Raw genomic sequence first — 22,815 nt, 5'->3', positions numbered from 1 at the left:
GTGACCCCAGGAGTAGGCCGTCTCATGCTCTCGCAGAAAGTCCGTAGCGATGCGGAAAGACCTGCGCTTCTGCAGTGTGATGGCGGACAGGTCTTGATAGAGCGCCACGGGTCGATCTCGGAAGGACAGCGGCTGCTTCCTGCGGGCCTCTGTCATAATGCGCTCCTTTAGGGGGAAATCCGGCAGGAATGCCAGGATATCAGGCGGGGGTGCCGATGATTGGCGCTGGCGGCCCACCCTGTGTGCTCTGTCTATGCGGATCGGGAAGTCCGCTCCTTCTCCCAAGATGTCGCGGAACAGGTCCTGCAAATAGGCCACTAGGTCCGCACCCTCATCCGCGGACGGGACGCCCCGCACCCGGATGTTATTCCGCCTGGATCTGTTCTCGAGGTCCTCCGAGTGGGCCTGGAGCTCGACACACTGCTCCCGTAGGCGGAGGACGTCCTGCTGGAGATGAACTATCTCCTCGTCGCGGCGCTGGGCCGCCGTTTCCACCGTGTCGACTCGTTCGCCCAGGCCTTCGATTTCTCTACGCACTTCACGGACCTCTCCCGCCACCTCGGTCTTGAGAGTCTGAAATTTCTCCTTGAGGGAGCTGAATAAGTCCTCCATGAAGGACCTCGTGACAGGCGGTTCGCCCCCGGTGGCGTCCGTTGAGGCCCGGGAAGACCCCGGGGACGGCTGCGCCCTGTCGCGTAGTTGCTGGGCCCTGCCAAGCATGTCCGGCAAAGTGCGATCTCCCCGTGCTGCGCCTCGTCTTCCGGCCATCCTGGCCTCCGCGGTGGTCGAAGCCTAGAGCCGGCCGTTGTAGACGCGCCCAGGGGCTCGTGGGCACCAGATGCGAAGTCCTCGCCGAGGACGAGGGTAGTGCGTCACAGGCGACAAAATGGCGGCCCGGGTCAGGGCGAGACGACCACTGGGCCAGGCAGGGTGGTCAGCAATGTCCAGGTCGGAGGCCTTCAGCCGTGTGCCCCCAGGGAAGACATCAGATGTGTAGGTACCAGGAGAAACCAAGGCGTCCGCATGACCAGGGCGCGGGCGAGGGTCACCAGCATTAGTTCCGCAAAGACAAGATGGCGGGAGGGCAGAACCCAGGATGCCAGCCCAGGCCAGCCAGTCTATGGGCGACCCTCAAATGGCAACGGGTCGGGGAAGTGCGAGCCCCACGTCTCCCGGTACCATCGGCCAATACACCCGGCCCGGGCTCCGCTCAGACTTCACCGTTCCACTCCTCCAGGCACGGGGTCCGCAAGGCGTCACACTCCGATACCCATGGCGGGGGGTAGATCGTCGTCGCAGGACAGGGGTCTGTCGTCTAGCGATGGTCCCGGCCACCAGGGCGCCGGCCAGGAAGCCTCCACACTCCGCGAAGCCCGTCTAGTCCGTCTCCCGGGATCTCCAGCTTTCAGCACTCGACTCCGCCGAGGCGCGCGGACAGCGCCGCAGTATGCTCCGCCTCCAGGCCCTTCTCCTCGGGGCGACCCAGGCTCCCTTCCTCGGGTCGATCGTTGAACAAACTTTTCGGGGACTACCCCCGGGGCAACAGAGGTCAAAGTGGTATCAAAACGTGCCCCAAGAACTCCGGCACAGTTCTCTCGCCCGCAGTGCGACCGCGGGGGGAGAGAAGCGCAGGAATCGGGGCTCGAGCTGAGCCGGGCCGGAGGAGCTACGGGAGGAAGCGTCCGCTCACCCCGCCATCTTGGCCACGCCCCCACAGGGTTCAATTTAAACTCCTGAGTTAGGGCGATGACTCAAGGTATGTTCATTGCTAGATTTCAGAAGAGCCCCTATTCGGCAATATGGGGGGAGCGATTGACAAAAGGGCAAGGACTTTTTAGCCCTCAACGCGGTTTCTGTAAGGATAATGACAAAAATAGCTGCCTGGAAGTGCGGGCAAAGACCACGAAAATACGTGGCAGCTGTAAATTCCCGCTATGGACAATGAACTTGCCCAAGTGCACCCATATCTCCTTAACAAGGAGGGTTTGGGGGCAGCCGAGCCACGAGGTCTGTCCCCCGGGCAGATTTGGGAGGGAGAAGGGGGGCGAGCACAAGAGTGCAATTTTGCTGCTTTGGGCTGCCTGGGAGTAGCCCAAAGGCAAGCCAATTTCAGAATTACAAGCCCAAGGGTTTATAGGGGGTGCCCGCGTTTTCCCAGCCACCATGTTAGGTACTGGTGACCTGGTGGCTGGGAGCGGGGTACTGAGGTTTTTTTTGGTCAGGGTAGTGAGTGTTTTTTGGTCGTGTTTTTTGGTCAGGCAGGGGATTAGCTCATAGGGTTGGGTTTTCACTTAGCATGGAGAGGTAGCAGGAGGTGGTGATTTCCAGCTCCACGTCGGGCTCAACAGTCTGTTTTAGCGGTGTACCCTGCGCGGCGCGCGTCTGCGGAAACGGCAGCGGCGGTGCTTGCCTGATCACCACCGCGGAAGTCACCCCGGCTTGCAGGTGGGTTCACTGGGCTATGCAGATGCCAGGGGCGCGGCCCTGGTAGGGGCTGAGGCATCGGATAATGTGGGGACGGGGATGCGGGTGAGGAGCGTGCCATCAGCTCCTCGCCGCAGCCTTAAGTGTTGAATGGAGGGCGGGCCAGGGGCGGGTTTGCGGGCGGGAAGGGGTCACAGGCGGTGAGCGCACCTGGAGGGGAGGCGCAGCAGTTATGAGGAGAATGCGACCGCCCCGGTACCCCTGGGGCGGTCAATGATGCCGCGAGGTGGAGCAGAGCCTCGGGGAAGGGTGTAGAGCGGTCAGGGAAGGAGGCGGGTGGGAAAGCGAACGAGGAGGCAGGCGGGGGATACATTTTAAGGGGGCAGGCAAGGCTCTGAGCAGGGATTTTAATTAAGTTTTTATATAGCACGGACTTTACCCGAAGGTGTCAGGGCGCTTCATCATAGGAACAGAACTGATACATGGGAACATTACAAGTGAACAAATTACAAAAGTAAACGTTACCATGCATGAGGCAAATGTGACAATCGTGAGCATATTGAATAAATGAGGTAGCACAGGTAGGCGGCAGGAGACGGAAGAGCGGGTGGGGGACGGGGGGCTGCTGGAGACAGGGGGGGGAGAGATCAGGCAGGGGGTGCCCCCCTTTGTTGTAAGAGTCAGGGGAGAGTGAGGGGGAGGGTCTTGACATGTTCGATTCTTGGAGGGGGGGCTGGGAGGCACGGATTTCCCCCTGGGGGGGGTGGGGTGTGATGGGGAGGTGGCGGGTCCGTCATGAAGGGGGGGTGTACCTGGGGTGGACTGGATGATGGGGGTTGATTCGTGGGATAACGGGGGGCAGGGGTCTGGGGGTTATTTTGGAGCGAGGAGGAGGAGGGCGTGGGGACCGGGGGTATGGGGATGTTGGGGTGGGTGCATTGCGGGGGGCGCTCAGTTGGAGGGACCCAGCATGCCAGTCCTACCTTTTCTTTTGCAGGGAGACAGCCGGCGAGGGGCTGCCGACTTGGCATGGCTAGGAACGGCCCGTGTCGCCAAGGAGAAGGGAGGGCTGAACCTCCTGCGGCATGCCCAGAGTCAGCGAGGGATCACGGCACGGCCGGCACACGAAGGCCCGCAGCGGGCTTGCCGACCCCTTCACCCACAGGGCCGCATCGGCTTGGGGGAGCATCGACGGATGTGGAGCAATGGCACGGATGGTTTTTGTGGGTTGATCGGGGTGCAGGACGGGTTGTTGGCCTCGGGCAGGGTGCAGTCGGCACAGCCGGCCGGCCGGTAGTTATGGGTCGATGATCACAAGAAGGGTGGTGTGGGGCCTGAGGGACCACAGGGCGCTAGCGGTGCAGGGTCGGGGGACCTTTGTGCCGTCAGACGCGGCGCGCATAGGATGCTGACCACTAAGAAAAGGTACAGCAGGAACACATGGTATAGTGGTAGTTCATAGAGGCTATGAGTGCTTTTAGGGAGGTTGTGGTGTATGGTGAAGCTGCTACATCTGGAGTTTCGGGTGACAGAGGGTTCGAAGGAAGAAGAGGATGGGCTGCAGAAGAGGGGAGGTAGTTGTGGCTGAGTGGTTCAGGCGATGGACTAGAGATCCATTGGGGTCTCCCCACACAGGTTCGGATCCTGCCGACTACGGGGTGCAATTTTAGCCAGAAGTTCCTCTGACGATAGGGGACTGGACGGGGCAATTTTAATTTGTGCGAGTGTTTATGGCGAATAATTTCTGGAGGGATATGCCTGGGCGCAGTACGATGAGGAGTTTTGGGCATGGATGGCGGGGGACCCCGAGGCAAAATGGGTCGAGTGGGATTGCGATCTCCGGCAGCATACGAAGGGGCTGGCGGAGTCTGGCACAACCATATGCACGGCCAGTGGATTACTTTTTATATACCAGCCCTTTCAGGGGTACCCCACCCGAGGAGAGGTGGGGGCAAGGTTCATAAAACCAGTTCGAATCATTGGGGGCCTATTGGGACTTCCATAAAGGGGTGTGCGCCAGGGAACATTTGCCGCTTTAAGCATGAGTGTTACGGTTGCGGCGAATACGGCCACCCCGCGGCTCGAGGTTGGGGGCCCCCGGGGCAGCGACACGGGGGTTAACAGGGCCCGGCCGGGGGGCTGAGCGTGGTGGCGTGCTCCGGTAATCCAAGCTATTTGGGAGGCTGAGGCTGTGGGATTGCTGGTGTTCTGGAGTGCTGGGGCCGACTCGATCGGGGGCTTACAATAATCCATATTTATCAATCCTGCGGACGTACACTGAGCAATGCAAAGAGGTCAGTGAGGGCCGCGTGCAGGGCCGTTTGCGGACTGGCCATTGCAGGAATTGATTGTGTCTAAGCATGGGCGGAAAATCCGTTGCAGATTTTTGGTAAATTTGCAATCCGCAAACTCACGCGAATTTACCGAAAATCCGCAAATTCGCACGCAGCAGATTTTTTTTTCTTGGTGATACAATATTGCGGCGTGCGGCGTTCACTTACCGTCATTCAGCGTTTGCCGAGTTGTTTTTCTCGATATTCTGCGCGTGTTGCGCCATTTTGGATCTTGCTGAGGGATACCGCGGGAGTTTGGCAACCCATCACGAGAGTTCGCAATTGCGAACATGTAGGTGCGGCAGGCAGCAACAATCTCGCACTCGCGAAATTACAAAATTTGCAATTCTGCACAAGAAATCCACTAGCAAGCAGCATAGACCTTCTGAAAATGATGATTTTTATCAGAATAACTCCTCAGGTTGACATTTGCCTGCACTTTTTGGGATTTGAGGCCTTTTGACTTTCTTTGGATCACTTTTGGATTAGAAAGCAACTTTCACAAGTAAGTTTGTTTGGGGCATTACAGTTGCTGTTCTGCAGAAAAACGAGTTTTGCAAAACTGAAAGCACTCAGCAGGTGCAAAAGTTCCCTCATCATTAGTAACCCTTCCCTGTAGTACTTCCTGAGGGGCCCCTCCAGAGTTCAGTTGCCTATGTTTGTTTTGGGCATTACAGTTGCTGTTCTTCAGAAAAACGAGTTGTGCAAAACTGAAAGCACTCAGCAGGTGCAAAAGTTCAAACTCATCATTAGTAACCCTTCCCTGTAGTGCTTCCTGACTGGGGCCCCTCCAGAGTTCAGTTGCTAGTTGCAACAATTCTATGACCCTGCTCTGACCCTCACAGCAGGCTCATAGAATAGCTACAAGTAGGCCACAAAGGTCCTGGAAAAAAATTGCACTGCAACAGAAAGCAAATTACAGATAAGGAAGCAGGTGCCAGGCTTTAATTTTAAAACAGTGACACATTAATAAATCAACCCCAAATTAATTCATGTCAGTTGAAGCAGGGCAGGTGTGCTTGCTTTCCCCCCCCCCATAATCTACAGTGATGAACCAGAGGGTGGCATTGATGTACCAGAGGGTGGCATGGGTGAAACAGGATGGCAGTGTTGAAACAGAGGGTGCTGTGAACCTGTGATGATGAACCAGACGTAGAAACAACATAGTCGCGACCGTTGCGAGCCGACAAGTAAGTTTGCAATTGCGAACTGGTACAAAACCCTCGTGAACTGGCAAAAACCCTTGCGAACACAAAAAAAAAAATCCGCAAATTCGCGAGTATTCGTGGATTTTGCAGATTGCGAGTTTGCAAATACGCAAATTTGCGAACGCCAGATTCGCAAAATTCGCCCATGCTTAATTGTGTCCCCCATGGGGGTGGTGCCCAGAAAGGAAGCAGGGCAGTTTCGCCTTATTCAACATTTGTCATGCCGGAGGGTGATTTGATTAACGAATACATTGATGAGCGAGAGGCCACGGTGTATTACTCTTCGGTTGGTGCGGCCATGGCCTGGGTGGTGGCGGCAGGCGCAGAGGCCACAATGGCTAAGTGCGACATCAAGTCGGTTTTCCGGCTGCTTCCGGTTCACCCAGACGACTGGTGCCTACTGGGGATCCAGTGTGACGGCCGCTGGGATGTGGACAAGGCATTGTCGATGGGCTGCTCGATGTTGGGCGCAGGGCCCCAGACTCCACGGATTGCCAGTTTGTGCTGGACAGGTCTCAGGAGATCATGGAGGTCCTTGGGGTGCCATGGGCACCGGAGAAGACGTTGGGGCCTGGCACGGCGCTGTCAATTTTGGTTATTGAGCTGGACTCAGTGTCAATGGAGGCCCATTTACCAGTGGAAAAGAAGCAGAAGTGGTTGGGGCTGCTGGAGGTGATGGAGAAGACAGTGGGTCCAGGGACGGCGCTGTCACTTTTTGGGTATGGAGCTGCACTCTGTGTCGATGGAGGCCCGTTTACCAGTGGCAAAAGAAGCAGCAGATGTAGGGGCTGCTGGAGGTGATGGTGGCAAAGCACAAAGTGGAGGTGTTGGACATTCAGGTGCTGTTGGGGCACCTTAATTTTGCATGCACAGTGTGTGGCCAGGTACGGCGCTGTCATTTTTGGGTATGGAGCTGGACTCGGTGTCGATGGAGGCCCTTTTACCAGTGGAACGAAGCAGCAGTTGTTGGGGCTGCTGGAGGTGATGGGAAAGACAGTGGGGCCAGGCACGGCGCTGTCATTTTTGGGTATTGAGCTGGACTCGGGGTTGATGGAGGTCCGTTTACAGTGGAACAGAAGCAGCAGATGTTGGGGCTGCTGGAGGTGATGGTGGCAAAGCACAAAATGGCGGTGTTGGAGATTCAGGTGCTGTTGAGGCACCTTAATTTTGCGTGCAGAGTGGTGCGGGTCGGGCGGTTTTTCTGTAGGAGGTTGGGCGGGGCCTTGGCTGGTCAAAGGCCCTAGCAATCGCCACGTGCGTTTGTTTGGCAGGCATTCGCGTGGATTTGCGGGTGTGGCAATTTTTCTGCAGCACTTTATTGGGGTCCCCATTCAGGGAGCAGAGGACATGGTATGGGATGTCCAGATTTTTTCAGACACGGCAGGCAGTGTCGGTTGGGGCACGGGAAGTGGTGTGCAGAGCAGGGGCCCCCAGAGTGGGCGAGGGGTGGGAGGAGCATAGCATTCCTCGAGCTCTCCCCTTTGGTGGTGGCAGTCTCGCGGTGAGGGGAGGTGTTGGCCCACAGGAGAGTGACTTTCAATGTGGATAACAGGGCAGTGGTTCAAGTGGTGAATCACCAGTCCGCCAGGGAAGAGCAAGTGTTGAAGCTGCTGTGTTTGTTTTGGGCTGACAGCGTTATGACATTGCTTTTCGCATGATGCATGTTCCCGGGATTACCAATGACATTGAGGATGCTTTGGCTCATTTGCAGTGGGGGAAATTCCATGGGTTAGCCAAGGACACTGATCGGCACCCGACGCCATGGCCGTTGCAGTTGTGGTGCGTGGGCAACACAGGGTTACAGCTGGTTCTAGGACCCTTAGCGGAATCAATGAAGAATTTTGCTTTTAGTTTGTAGGGATGGAACGGAAACTTGCCTGTTCGCTACCTTGTTGGCGGGGATATTTGCGGTGGCTTTTCGGGTTTCGGAGTGGCTGGGTTCGAAAGCCAGTCATGGCCTGTGGTGGTCGGAGGTGCAGTGGCGGCGGGAGGAGGTGTGCCTTTGGTTGCTTAAGTCTAAGAGCGTTGGCATGGGGGTAGTGTGGCGGAAGGCGGCGGAAGGGGCTGTGTGCCCGGTGCAATGGGACGGAGATGGCAGGGGGTGGGATGGCAGAGGGACAGGTGTTTTACCATGTGGATGGAAAGGGGGCGACGGGTTCACAGCTGTTAGCCGTGTTGCGGTAGGCTTTGGCCACATTGGGGGTTGACGGGGGACGTTATGGCACACACTCTTTTCATATTGGGGCAGCGTCTGTGGCGCACAGGTGGGGACTTGGACAAGGGGACATCATGCGGCTGGGAAGGTGGTCATCCATCTATTATCAGCGGTATGTGCGCAGCACAGAGACTCTTTGAGGCGCTGTGTTTTTTGTGCCTATGTACTTTATCTTGTTTCTCGTTTCAGGTTCTGGGGCTGGTCCCATTGTGTGGGACATGTTGTTATGGATTGTGGGCCACTCCTTTGTGTAGAGGGCCAAGCTGCAAGCGCAGGATAGTTAGTTCGGTGAAACTCTGGGGTTTAATCCAGCTTTGTTTCAGGTTGTTTGGTCAGGGCGAGGTACCATGCGCTGAAAGGAGCGGATAAGTACATTGAATGGTCTGGTGACAGGGCGGCGGTGTCCAGATGTGTTAGTTCTCCACTTGGGGGAGAGCAATATGGGGCAAGGAACAGGTTTGTTTTAGATGCGGGCCATGACAAGGGATCTGACGGAGGACGTGGTCACGAGGTACGGTGGTTTGGACCCAGCTGGTCCCACGAAGATTTTGGGGAGGTGTGGGGAGGCCGCAGGCCGTGGACACGGCGCGAATTAGGTTTAAAGGGAGATGGTGTGTTTCTGTCGGCATTTGGGTTTCTTTCGTATTTGGCATCGGGATATCAAGTACGACGCACCAGTGTTATTCAGGGGTGATGGGGTCCACCTTTCTCACAGGAGTATGGACCGGGAACTTGTGAGAGCAGGGAGGTTTTGGCCAGGTTGCTGGGTGTGCGCCGGGGGTAGGGACTAGTGGGAGTTTGAACTGTCTGCTTGGGGGGGGGGGCAGGAAAAGGGGGAGGCGGTGTAATCACGTACCCTTCCACCTTTTCCTAGGTGGCGGAGTTGTTTTTGAAGTTGGCCAAGTTTGGATGGAGTTTGGTAGGTTGGTAGGTTATAGTTAAGTTTGTGGACTTGGGGAACGGGAGCGTGGAAAGGTTAAGCAGTTTGGAAGTTACATTACAGGGTAGTTAGTTACAGTTGAAAGAAGGCAAATAGGACTGTAGGTCTTGGGAGGCTTGGAGTTATAATGTATGTGATAAAATTGTGTATTATGCAATGTAGTTGAAGTTATATATTGTATCTTGCAGGGTGGGGGATTATTATCATGTGTGGATCATAGGGGTGGGGGGTGGAAAAGTAAAGGGGGTCAGGTAATTCGATGTTTAGAGAGGTTTTAGTTTTTTAAGGCAGATGGCCAGTTTAATAAAGTGTGATGTGCTCCTGTTTCAATAAAGTGGCCTTTTACACACACAAATGGTGGTCGGTGTGCTTGACCCCCCTTCCTCCGTCCCAAGGGGGGTTTAGGGGGCAGCCGAGCCGCGAGGTCTGCCCCCCAGGCAGGTTTGGGAGGGGCAAGGGGGGCGAGCGCGAGAGCGGCCATTTCGCTGCTTTGGGCTGCCTGAGAGTAGCCCAAAGGCAGCCCAATTTCAGAATTACAAGCCCAAAGGGTTTATAGTGGGTGCCCGCGTTTTCCCAGCCACCATTTTAGGTACTGGTGACCTGGTGGCTGGGAGCGGGGTAGTGAGGTGTTTTTTGGTCCCCGCCCACCCTCCCTGGGCCTAGGGTTTTTGGGGAGGAGTTTTCTGCTGGCAGGTTTTTGGTTAGGGGGGCTTTGGAACAGGTGCATAGGGGGATGTTATGTATAGTTGTTGCTTGGAACAGGTGCGGGCGGAGTTGTTTTTGAAGTTGGCCAAGTCAGGATGGAGTTTGGTAGGTTACCGTTAAGTTTGGGGACTTGGGGAACGGGAGCGGGGAAAGGTTAAGCAGTTTGGAAGTTACATTACAGGGTAGTTAGTTACAGTTGCAAGAAGGCAAATAGGACTGTAGGTCTTGGGAGGCTTGGAGTTATAATGTATGTGATAAAATTGGGTATTATGTAATGTAGTTGAAGTTATATATTGTATCTTGCAGGGTGGGGGATTATTATCATGTGTGGATCGTAGGGGTGGGGGGAGGAAAAGTAAAGGGGGTCAGGTAATTCGATGTTTAGAGAGGTTTTAGATTTGTAAGGCAGATGGCCAGTTTAATAAAGTGTGATGTGCACCTATTTCAATAAAGCTGTCTTTTACACACACAAATGGTGGTCGGTGTGCTTGTCCCCCCCTTCCTCCCTCCCAATCTAGGGGCTGCCCATAGACATATAAAAGGGCCGTACACCTTGGCCAGGGACAGCGTTCCTCTTAGCCCGTGTGCATCGTATAATCGCTAGCCTGTGTAAACAGACCCACTCACCAGTCGAGATTTATTGTATCCACATGACGCAGAGGCTCAAACAGCCCGCCTCCTTGCTCAACAGACGTGCCTTGGAGCACGTGATTCAAAACTCAGGAAAGGCAACGGGCAACAAAATTAATATGTATATAAATAGTGTAAACAATTCATGTAAACAAAGTTATTTCAGGAAAGAGTCCCAAAATCAGGAGGAAAGGCCCCACATTTATTAATCACTAGACCAAAACCAAAGGTCAAAGGCTCATCTCGTCTCCGCAAAGGGTAAGGGAGTAGAAAGACGTATCAAATATTCATGTAAACTAATGGATTAGTCCATCAGGTGATGGCATACTCCAATGGGCAGTTCTCATTCAAGCCCTTCTTCACCGCATTAAGGAGGTATATCCAGAAGAACTCTCTCTTTTTCCGTATGATAAAGGGGTCTTGTCCTTGGTGAGCCTGGATCCTTTCCAGGATGGACCACTTCAGATCTCCTTCTGAATGATTCTTCTCATGCCAATAAGTGACAAGGGGAGCTGAGGTTTTTCTAATCAGAATATTGGTTTATGTTACCCTATTCTTATTCGACACTCCCGTCCCGTCTCTCCCATTTCTGGGGAGGCACTAAAGGCTGACATTCAGACATTGAAACATCGGTGGAAAATCTCTACCCCATGTTTGGAAGGATGTGGGAAGAGGAAGAGGTGCCATCAGGCTGGAAGGAAGGATATCTAATCAAGATCCCCAAAGTAAGGCCACCTGAGTAAGTGGGCAAACTAGCGATGGACAACGTTTCTATCAACCCCACAGTAATCCTGAAGAGAATGCACGAACAAGTAGATGCTCAGTTGCAAGACCAGCAAGATGGTTCTGCAACAATCAATCCCGCACAGGCCAAATTGTAACACTGTGCATCATCATTAAGCAATTGATGGAATGGAACCCACCTCCATTTATGTCAACTCCATCTACTATGAGAAGGCATTCACAGCATGAACAGAGAGACCCTTTTGAAATGCCTCTGCCACTTCGTCGTGTCAAATAAACTCATAAGACCTCTTAGGAACTCTTACGAATGAATGACCTGCAAGATAGTCAATACAGGATACCTCACAGAAGCCTTCCAAGTGAGGACTGGAGTCCGCCTGGGTTGTTTGCTCTCGTTTCTCTTTCTGTTGGTCATAGACTGGATCATGAAGACATCCAAAGCAGGGAGAAGAAATTGAATCCTGTGGGCACATTGGATACAGCTTATGACCTGGACGTTGCAGATGACCTGCTGCTATTCGTCCATACCCATCTGTAGATGCAAGAAACTGACAATGTGGCAGCCACATCAGCACAACCAAGCCTTAATATCCACAGGGGAAAAATTAAGATCTTGAAGGGTAAGATTAACATCACTGCTGCAGTCACTCTAGCAAGTGTTACACTGGTAGTGGTGAGGCTTTCACCTACCTGGGCGGTGTCATGGACAAGGAGAGCAGCTCAGCCACCGACATCAATGCAAGAATTGGCAAAGCAAGGACTGCCTTTATTTAGCTAAAGAAGGATGGGATCCTCAAGGGCTAATGCCACAAAACAAGATAAAGCTTTTTAACACCAACATAAAATCGGTCATTTTGAATGGAGCAGAAACTTGGATGACAATAGTGACCACCAGCAAGAACATTTAGACCTTCGTATACACCTGTCTGGGGAAATTCCTCCATTCCAATGGCCAAAGACCATTGGCAACAATGACTTATTATTATTATTATTAGTGTATTTTCTATAACGCGCAGCTACCCCAACGGGGTGTCCCGGCGCATCAGCCGCTGTGCATGATCATGACTTATGGCACCAGACGCCTCCAGTCCCTGACATGGACTTCATTTCATCAAAATGTCTGGGGTAGCAGAAGTAACATCATAAGCCATATGACCCCCGCCTGATCTTACAGGTAGTGACTTCACACAAACTTTGACCTGGTGACATTACAGGAAGTGACATCACCTGCCCTTGACCCACCCAGATGATGTAACAGGAAGTGACATCTTAAGGCATTTGACCTGATGACATCACAGGTAGGGACATCACGTGACTCTTGAACCCCATGAAATCAAAGGAAGCAATATTGCATGACCTTTGGCTTGGTGCTATCATAGGAAGTGATACATTGCACTGTTTGTTACGTACATCACACACATATGCTGGAAAATCACTACAGATAGAAAAGAAGTACCCTATAAACAGACATACTTCTAATCCTATTGAAAATGCAGCTACATACATTGTTTCAGGCTGTATATTAAGATATACAATTAAGATAATGTAGCATTGATTAACAACCTATCAAATAGTGTACAATAATGGATAGTTAAGTTGAAATCAGCCATTTTCAATATCAAATAACTTATAAAATGGGAAGGTTGATGGGCCGGTAATGTTCAAAACAAGTTCACTTTATAATTAATTTTAGAATGCGAGGGGCATATTATCAAGGAGTATTGCTGATTTTGTGGCACTTTTCCGCCACGAAAGTGGCAATAGATTTATCGCCCTATTCACAAGACTGCGCTAACAGCCAACATCGCCAGTTTACCTGCGATAGCTGCCGCTAAAAACATTGCCAAGGCTGACAGCGACAACTAACGCTACTCATATGCAGAGTAGGCATCCCCAAGCAAAAACTCACAATCACACAACTTCGCGATATTTTCTATGACCAGCCAGATCGGTGGTCTTAAGTAGGACCAAAACCTGCAGTATAAAGGGATCCCAGGCCAGAGCCACATCTGAGACCAACAGGTGCCATGGAGCTACTAATCGTGCAGCTCGGAGACCCAAAAGGGCACAACACCGACCGCCACCAACCGAAGGACCACTCCCACCCCCAGGACCACCCGCCCAGACTACCACCGAGGCAGAGCAGAACAAGACAGCGGACCTTCCGAAAACGCACCAGCCGCAGAGACTTAACGCCAGAGAATGTCATTGCCCACTACAGGCTCAAAAGGACAACAATCCTCCGCATCCTGACCCACATTGCCCACAGGCTGACGGTCCCAACACAGCGGACAACCAGCATCCCTCCGCAGACAAAGCTGCTGGCTGTGCTGTACTTGTTGGCCTCTGGTACCTTCCAACCAACAACTGCCAGAGTCGGAGGAGTCTCTTAGACAGCCCTATCAAAGTTTCTCACACCTGTCTTGGATGCCATCATCAGCTTGAAACCCCAGCACCTTCGCTACCTCCACACTGCACAGGAGTAGCTAGCTGGAGACCAAGCAAGGCTTCTACGCCATAGCTGGCTTCCCGCACGTGTTGGGGGCAATTGACTGCACACATGTCCTACTTGTGCCCCCTGCTGACACTGCACAGAATTAGCACAACAGAAAGCACACACATTCCATCAATGAGCAGGCAATAGTGGACCACCAGGGACTGTTCACCAATATCGTTGCCAACCTCCCAGACAGTGTGCATGGTTCCTTCTTCTTCTGACAGTCCATCATCAACCAGCGCTTCCACGATGACACCTATGGAAATGGATGGCTCTTTGGTAAGTACCAACGGAACACACCACACACCTCAACTCCACAATCATACAACTCACAACTGTGGGAATGCACACGTACCAAAATCACATAAAACATGGCAAACAACATGCCCACCCAGCAGACACGACAACACAAGTAACTGTGTTAACATGGGCCAGACATGTAGACAAACCAGCCACAAAGGGATAGGTCCTCTGCCACTCAATTGTAGAATGTGGGGAGAGGTGGGAACCAAGAATGTGCGAAGGAGGCAAGTGACCCATGAGTAAGAATGTACACAAAGTGTGGCAGTGATGTGCCTGTCAGTCTTGAGTATGCAGAGCACAGACATGTCCATGTGGACATGTGGACTGCTGGTATTTGTAGTGTTGTGGACAGTGGATGCATCCATGTTACCTCAGGCAGTGGGGAAGACCTTGGACATGTAGCTATGTTGCCCCCCTGTAAGTGTAAGAGTAGTGGGCTGTGCTGGCTTCGTAACAGTCCAGCGTAGGAGTGTGAATAAATAGCCCGGGGCTCTCGGCGAGGTTCACTTCCGGGATGGCCACCAAAGTAACTACTGTGTGTGTCTCTGTGTCTGCAATATCCTGACCATAGGCCTACACACATGTGGCTGACCACCTTCAACGGACAAATCTACACTGGTGACGAGGTGGCTACATCACACACCACCCGGCGCACATCTCGTCCTCGCCACCCAGCGCACATCTCGTCATTGTCTTCCAGGGAGGCACCCCTCACCCTGCCACAAGGCCGCTGCGGTGACTGGTGGTACCTGCGTGATCCTGTGCACCTGCTGCACCCCAGCCCACAGGACTACAGACTCATCTGGCGCCAAGCAGTGATTGCCCGCCCCTGCGCACCCAGGCCTCACTACTCACCTGCCACCACTGGCGTGTCTTCAAGAGGGCCCAACACGTGCAGGTGCAATCTTCAAGCCCGAGGCCCGTGAGCTTGGCAGCCTCCTCAGCCGATCGCTGGCTTCCACGCAACAGGCCACCAGCGCACCCAGTGGCGACGCTCTGCAGAGTTCTGTGTGTGCAGACTACTCCCTTTGGCCTACGCTGCGGCCCAGCAGGTCTCACACAAATGAAATCTAGTCCAGATCTCCAGGCCTACTGCATCATCACAGGCTGCGCACCCGCTCAGCTCTTCCGGTGGGCCTAACTCAGTGCACCGCAAGTCATCGTGACATGGCGGTAGGCCCATGCCGGATGCAGTGCCTCAGGTGCCCCTACCTCTGTGCACCACAAGTCACCATCCAGCCTCCTGGCCACTGCATCATTGCAGGCTGCACACCCACTCAGCTCTTCCGGTGGGCCTCCTACAGTGCACCACAAGTCATCGTCAAGCATCCAGGCCACTGCATCATCGCAGGCAGCACTCCCGCTCAGCTCTTCAGGTGGGCCTACCTCAGTGCGCCGCAAGTCATCGTCTGGCCTCCAGGCCACTGCATCATTGCAGGCTGCACATCTACTCAGTTCTTCAGGTGCCACTACCTCAGTGCACCGCAAGTCATCATCCCGGGGGCTACCCCACAAGTCCACCTCCAGCAGCCAACAGCATGTACTCTATAATGCCACTGGAGCCCTTCACAGTCACAGGGCCCCCCTTGTCCTAGGTAGGCCGCTGGAAAGCCTGGATGGAACGTCTCTGGCGACATACTCCAAAGTGCAAGACATCCCAGCACTGCGGTGGCCACCCATGTGTAGGCATGTGAGGAGTTTGAATAAATGGCCCAGGGCTCTGGGCATGGTTCGGTTCTGGGCTCAGGGCATGGTTCAGTTCCGGGCTGGACACAAAAGTAACTATGGCGTGTGTCTCTGTTGTAGTATCGGTGCCACCCGGCCCTAATAGAAAATGTTGCAGTGTAGCATGCATCCAGAGGCTGGGCTCACCCGAATGGATAAATGAAGGAGCGCAAGACCGCTCGGGGTCTTGGCTCATACATGCCAACTGATGTGTGTGTATCTTCATTGCCGCCGCATAAGCCAAAGGCCTAGCCACAATCGCAGTGCGAGATCAGCCAGGCCTGAACTCGACATTTATTTATTTTCGAGATTTTTATTGCGCAAACAAATACCCGAAGGTGTCTCGGCGCATGTGGCGGATAGAGAGACCGAGCAGCAGGCTTACTGGTTGAACAACCATGTCTTTAAGAGCCTACAAAAGCTCATCAGATTGGGGGCAGTTTTTATGGTGAGTGGCAGAAGGTTCCAAAGTTTGGGTGTGGCAACCAAGAAGCGCCTGTCTCCCCAGGTTGCCGTTCTCGTGCGAGGTACCGGAAGCAGGCAGGTGTTGGCAGATCTCAACTGTCTCTTGGGGCTATACAACTGGAACGCTTCAATCAGAAACTTTGGACCGACGCCATGCACTGCCTTGTAGGCGATGCAGAGGGCCTTGAATTTAATACGGCCCTCGACTCTTAGCCAATGCAGGTGACGATGGTTGGCTGACGGCGGGGGATGTCAAGAAGAATTCTTGCAGCCGCATTCTGTATGGACTGCAACTTAGATAGAACGAGTTTCTGAGTATTAAGGAAGAGGGCATTCCCGTAGTCAATTTTGGAAAACACTAGGGTGGAGACCAGGGTCTTCCCAGCTGAGGTGGGGAGGTAAGGCAGTATTTTCCTAATTTTCTTTAGAATAAAGAACACAGATGACACAACCTTGTTGACATGAAGGTTAAATGACAGCTTGCTGTCAAAAATGACTCCCAGGTTTCTAGCCTTTTCAACTGGGACAGGTGGAGAGCCCAGCTGGTTAGGCCACCAAGTGGAAGACCAGTCCGGGGAGAGTTTACCAAAGGTCATGACCTCGGTTTTGTCTGAGTTAAGCCTCAGACAATTGGAGGACATCCAGGTACTGACAGCAAGCATGGCCCTTTGAAAAATAGCTGCCACCGCTGGGCCGTCCTTGTGGATCGCCAGAACCAGTTGGGTGTCGTCTGCGTAGGATGTAAGTCGCAACCCATGGGCCTTTATTACCCTCGCTAAGTCTGCTACATAGATATTAAATAGTGTTGGACTTAGCGAGGAACCCTGTGGAACTCCACAGGGGAGTGCAGAGACAGGAGAATAGAAGTTACCCAACTTCACTGTCTGGGTACGGTTGGCCAGAAAAGATGAAATAAGATCTCTAGCCGTACCGTTTATCCCCAGGGCTGTGACACGGTCGACCAAAATAGCATGGTCGACCGTGTCAAAGGCTGCGGACAAGTCCAGAAGGATCAGGACAGCCGCACCTCCCTGGTCCATAATAGCTCTGATCTCGTCTGAGGCCTTTATTAAAGCGGTCTCGGTTCCATGCCCTTTCCTAAAGCCAAACTGCGTTTCGTCGAGAAGTTGGTAAGTATCGACAAACTCTGAGAGTTGTTTGTTCTGTGTCTGCCCTATCCTTACCTTGGGCCTACACACATGTGGCCACCCACCTTCAATGGCCAACATTACAGTGTTGTCAGGCTTACGGACATGCGCAGACAGGCCTGACAATGGTGTGCCGTAATAGTGCAAGTGATGTAACCGCGCAAAACACACAAGTAAATAGGCTCGGGGGTAGAGCGGAGCAGCTGTAAAGCTACATAATACACATTGATCCCGCACATTTACCAGAAGCAATACATGGCAAACATGAATCCCAAAGTCGCACAAATCACACGCCACAAAACTTGTAAGCCTGACAATACAGCATGCAGAACTACCAATTTACACAAATCTCACTTACCTCTCAAGGGTGATCAAGGATATGCATTCTACCAGTGGTAGATGATACCCCTCCGAGCCCCGAACACTGCGGCCCAGAGGCAGTGCAATGTGGCCAGGGGTATGTTTGAGCACACATTTGGCATGTTAAAATCACGTTTCATGTATCTCAAGGGAGGAAGATATCTATAAGAAAGGGGAAGTTGTCCAATTCGCCCAATTGCAGGGCACTTATGGTCTGGCACAGACGGAAACCTTCTGATACATGCAGGTCAGACATGCACTCATGGGAGTAATTCCATCAGGCACACAATTACTAGAGGCCTAGCCACTAGAGGACAGGCTCCTGACAGACCATTTAAGTAAAAAATCAATTTCCCAAACCTACCACAACATAACAAACAATCAACCGGACCCCCCGGCAGCACTTAAGGAGCGATGGGAGACAGAGTTGGGAACACTGGACGAAAACGACTGGCAGAAGGCAATCGCATCCCCCAAAGAGGAAGCAATCCCATCTAAACTGAAACTGATACAATTTTGCACTGCACTTACTACACCCGAACACTGCTGCATAAATTGGGCACTACGGACACACCGCTCTGCCTGAGACAATGTGGCGCATCAGGCACGTCCTTTCACATGATCTGGGACTGCCCAAAAATCACACTGCATTGGAAGGCGGTTATGAACACAATTTCACCAGCCACAGCGGTTACGGTTACGCCAGAACCAAAAAGATGTCTACTTAACATCTGAGGACCTATGGACCTCACTGGGCGACACTAGGTATGAGATTAGCAAAGCGGAATATAGCTCAACACTGGGGATCGAGACCAAATCCTAGCCATCGCCAATGGTGTTGTGATATGGACAATGCAATGATGATAGAAAAATCAGTCTATGTACATAGGGGATGCACCAAAAAATGGACTCAGGTATGGGGCAAGTAGAATACTTTCCAAGGTAATATTTGTGAGCCCCCACAAGAGGAATCACTGTCAGATGTTAGTAACTGAAAGACCAAAGAAAGGGTAGGTAGTAGTGCATATGATCCCGTACAGAAATATAGACAAAGGTGTACGAAGCAAACCTTGCTTACAGAGGTGAAAGATGAACAACTCATGTATACTCATTTGACACACCATGTATGATCCCTGACATAATGTTGTACTGTACCTATTATTGTTCATTGTAAAATGCCAATAACAATGGGTTTTTTAAAATGTCAAGATAACTCTTGTGATTAATGTTCCTGCTAGAGAGAGAGATCGGAGTTTTGTCTAGTGACAGTTCTGACACCCCATAAAGTAGCACAGCGAGTTATTATGGCTGCTGCAAAGAACAGACCTATGTTGTATTTGGATAGCTGAGTAGATTAGTACTGCCAGTCTTACCAGCGCTTTAAAACAAATTAAATGTATGTGAGAGGGGGGCTATAGAGAGATGAGGGGCACTTTTGCTAGGTGGTTGTGGAAAGGCGGGAAATTTTTAATCTAGAATCTGAATCAGGACTCTAGAATCCCGTCACAGGTCGATTGGACCTTTTTACCTGTCATAGAGTGTAGAAGGAAATCTTTTCCAACATGTCAATTTGAACTACCTCCATCGCCTTCCCCAAAGAACCACTGACAAAAAGTCAAGTTTGAAGATTTATTATAAAGCCAAAAGCAGTTGTGTATATAAACACCTCAGTAAAAGGTTCAGCAAATATACGGGTACTAATACAAACATAATCCTACGGAAAAGTCTCATGCGACTGAGAAACAACACCAATATGATTTCCAAAACCACAAGACTTGCAAGGATTGCTATAATTTGAGTCTTGGTAGGCATTGAAGAAAAGAAGAAATACATCAGGATAAATCTGTCCCTACACTGTACTAAATTACATCCCTACATCGCAGGTTCTCTCCTAACAAAAAGGTGTCAGCCGTGGTGACTTCCAAAGAAGTTCACTCACTTCGTTCGAACTTAGACTATGAACCCATCTTCGGATAGCATCGCTCTCTGCCTACCCAGCATCTCTCTTGGCCCTCGTGCGCTTCTGCTCTGCTCTCCTCCCGGGGTGCTGTCCTTAATACGAAACCCACAATTCGGATGACACGCCCTAAGGGACGCCCCTTTCAAAGTATTAGTTTTCAAAGTAGCTTCATTGGGATATCTTCATCCTTGTTCGTTGAAAAACGGCCTTGGGTCCCACAGTCGTCTCCTCTTGAAGTGGCTTCACTAAAATTCCACAGCCACTCCTCCAGGTCTGGAACTACCATCCTAACTCTCAAACACAATGGGCCCTTCTCTACTATCTTTGGTTAGCCTTGCACCTGCAAAGGAACGCACATAAATCGATTCGCATTAACATGCTACTTGCAATTAATTCTCTAAGGCAACCTTCTAGGAAAAAGGCAGTTTCATGATTTAATGTTAAGAAAAACATTCCTGGCTCGGCCTACACAATCCTCTCTCCCCACCTGGGCCTCTGCACGTTTTCGAGATGTCACCCTCTAACATTGGCAAACAGTTTCGTTCATTAGGCCTACATCATTATAGCAAAAGAAAGAATACATTTTCTAACTAAACACTTCTATGTCGTTACATGAAATACAGTAGTAAATTTCTAAGCAAACATTAGAATACATCAATGCCTATTTAGACATCCTTTAACTGAATTAGCATTAGTCCACGAATATCTTTCTAGGTTAACATGGCATTAGTGTTTCAAAGAAACGCTTTACATTATAGCTATGTAAATTCTGGTACATGGTTTTATAGCTCCATGTCACTCTCAAGACATGATTATAAGCCTCTATATATGCGGGTGCGGATTACTTGTGAATATGATGCACCCCTACAATTTCTAACACAGTTTTGCGCTCTCTCAGTCCCCCCTTTGATGACCTGTGTCATCACCACCATCCCACATTCCTTAGGGTAGGAACCGATCTAAACAGCACTTGTGGCGACGTTCCCTCGCCGGAGCATTTCTAATGCTCTTAAACGTCTGTATTGATTGTCTTGCAACTCTTCCATTCTTTGTGCCTGTACCCTCACTGATCTAGCCAACCTATTGGACCTATAGCATTTGTACAATCTCAACAAACCCCATATTCCAATCACACAGGCCACTATGATGATGAGGGGCTCCAGTATGTATTCAAGAAAACTCCTTCCCAGGTTTGCAAACCAACCTCCAACACTGCCAAATCCCTTGCCAACCTTTTCCCAGGTATTTTCCTGTGTCAAATCATTAATCTCATAGTGGATTGCAGTAATGTTGTGTATATATTTCTTCAGATCTTTAGAATTATCCGGAATATACGTGCAACATTCCTGGACCTTCAAAAGTTTACAGACTCCGCCCTCTTTTGCTAATAGGACGTCTAAGGCAAGGCGGTTTTGTAAAACCATTGCCCGTATCGACAACATCTCACCATGGATCAACACCAGTGATTTTGCCGTACTCATCGATAGCTCATCCACCACTGTTGCTAATCTCCGTATCTTTACGTCATTTAAAATCACTCCCAACATTGGTATTGCAGCTCCAAACAGATCTCCCACTATTGCACCAGCACTTTCTCCTCTCTTCACTCTTGTCAACTTGCCACCTTCCACCTGAGCAAAATCCTCCGTGTAGTATATCTTAGGAAAGATAATCGCCAGGTAACATGTCCCATACCACTTATCCGGCAACCTCACGTATGCATTTCTTCCACAAACAAAATACACCATAGGGACCACTTGCACCACGCTCTTCAGAAAGTCCTTGGTATAATATTCTATTTTGAAAGTGTGTTCACACGTTGTCTCACCCACATACCCATTTTCGTAATATGTCTTTGTCCTATGCAAACACAACTTCCCCTTCTGTACTACGTCTAAGGCTATCGGGCCATAACTTCCCTTTGACTTATGATCAAGCTCTTCATCCGTCCAATCTACCTTACCCTGGCCTGACGTCTGTAACTGCTTCTGTTTTTGGTATCTGTCCTCAACCTGTTCTACGAACTTCTTCTCTACCTCCGTCAATGAGCAGGTCAAGTTGTGTCGGTGTGCATATGAGGTATCTATGGTTTTCGTTGGAATGAAAAAGTATCTAAGTCTATCTTGAAAAAGAATTTGAAATGAAAAAGAATTTCTAAAGCGCATGGCTGCCCTTGAGCGTCTTCTGATTTATAATAATCCCACTTGTTCAGATGCTTATAATTTGGGACTTCTGGTAGCACAGCATCATAATTCGAAAAGAAGTATTCAAAATGAGATCTCCCATAAAATATGCTAAGCAGCAAACTACATGAAATTCCATATGTCAATGGCAGATGATGGTATCTAATACCCTCGTCTACTGAAGCTGGCAATTGCATACACACATAACAATCTTTCGCATCCATCGCATCAATGTACTCATACAACAATTTAGCATACGCATTCTTCCCAAAGTTTCCTTTGGACAAATCAGCATGTAATCTACGGCTTTCTTCTGCTAGCAAAGCTTTCTCGGCTCCTATGTTTACCTCTTTCTGGCTAGGAGTGGTAGGTGTAGGTGTTCCCTTGACCTCCGCTTCCTGCTCTTGTGGTGCTAAATAAGAAACTAAAACTACAACAAGTATGAAGAAAATCACTAATCCTAATAGTGTACCTATAATACATTTTGCCCTACGAGTCGGGTTCCCAGCCTCCATGGTCTCAGACAGTATGATTCGATTCTAGCAGCAACACAAAGTCTCAGCAATACAAAGTCTTTTGCTTGGCTTTATGAATTTCTCGAACCACACCTAGAAGCAGAGATTCCCTTTCACGCCTTCATTTCCATTTTGCATTCAAGTGACCCTACCCTTCTCCGTCCTCTAAGGGATGTCCCTAACTTTCTTCTTCTTCCACTCGGCTCTAAGTGACTTTAGCAGCTATTTACAAGGTCTTTACTGCGCATCAATGATCAGATTCTCTCCAAGTGCACAGAGTACGTAGTCCAAGAGTTCCATGTGAAGGACTATTGATTCGTAGGCAGGTATTTCAGGGCCAAATGTAGGAAAAGTCAATCTGTTTAAGATCAGGTCATTTATCTTGAATAGGAGAGGAAGATTAGGAACAGTGATTGTCAGTAAACCTTCGATTTCCAGTCCAGGCACCAACAGTATCACC

The sequence above is a fragment of the Lissotriton vulgaris genome, chromosome 2_2 (assembly GCF_964263255.1).
Source record: "Lissotriton vulgaris chromosome 2_2, aLisVul1.2, whole genome shotgun sequence".
NCBI classification, from domain to species: Eukaryota; Metazoa; Chordata; class Amphibia; order Caudata; family Salamandridae; genus Lissotriton; species Lissotriton vulgaris.
Note: the sequence above shows the minus strand (reverse complement) of the source record.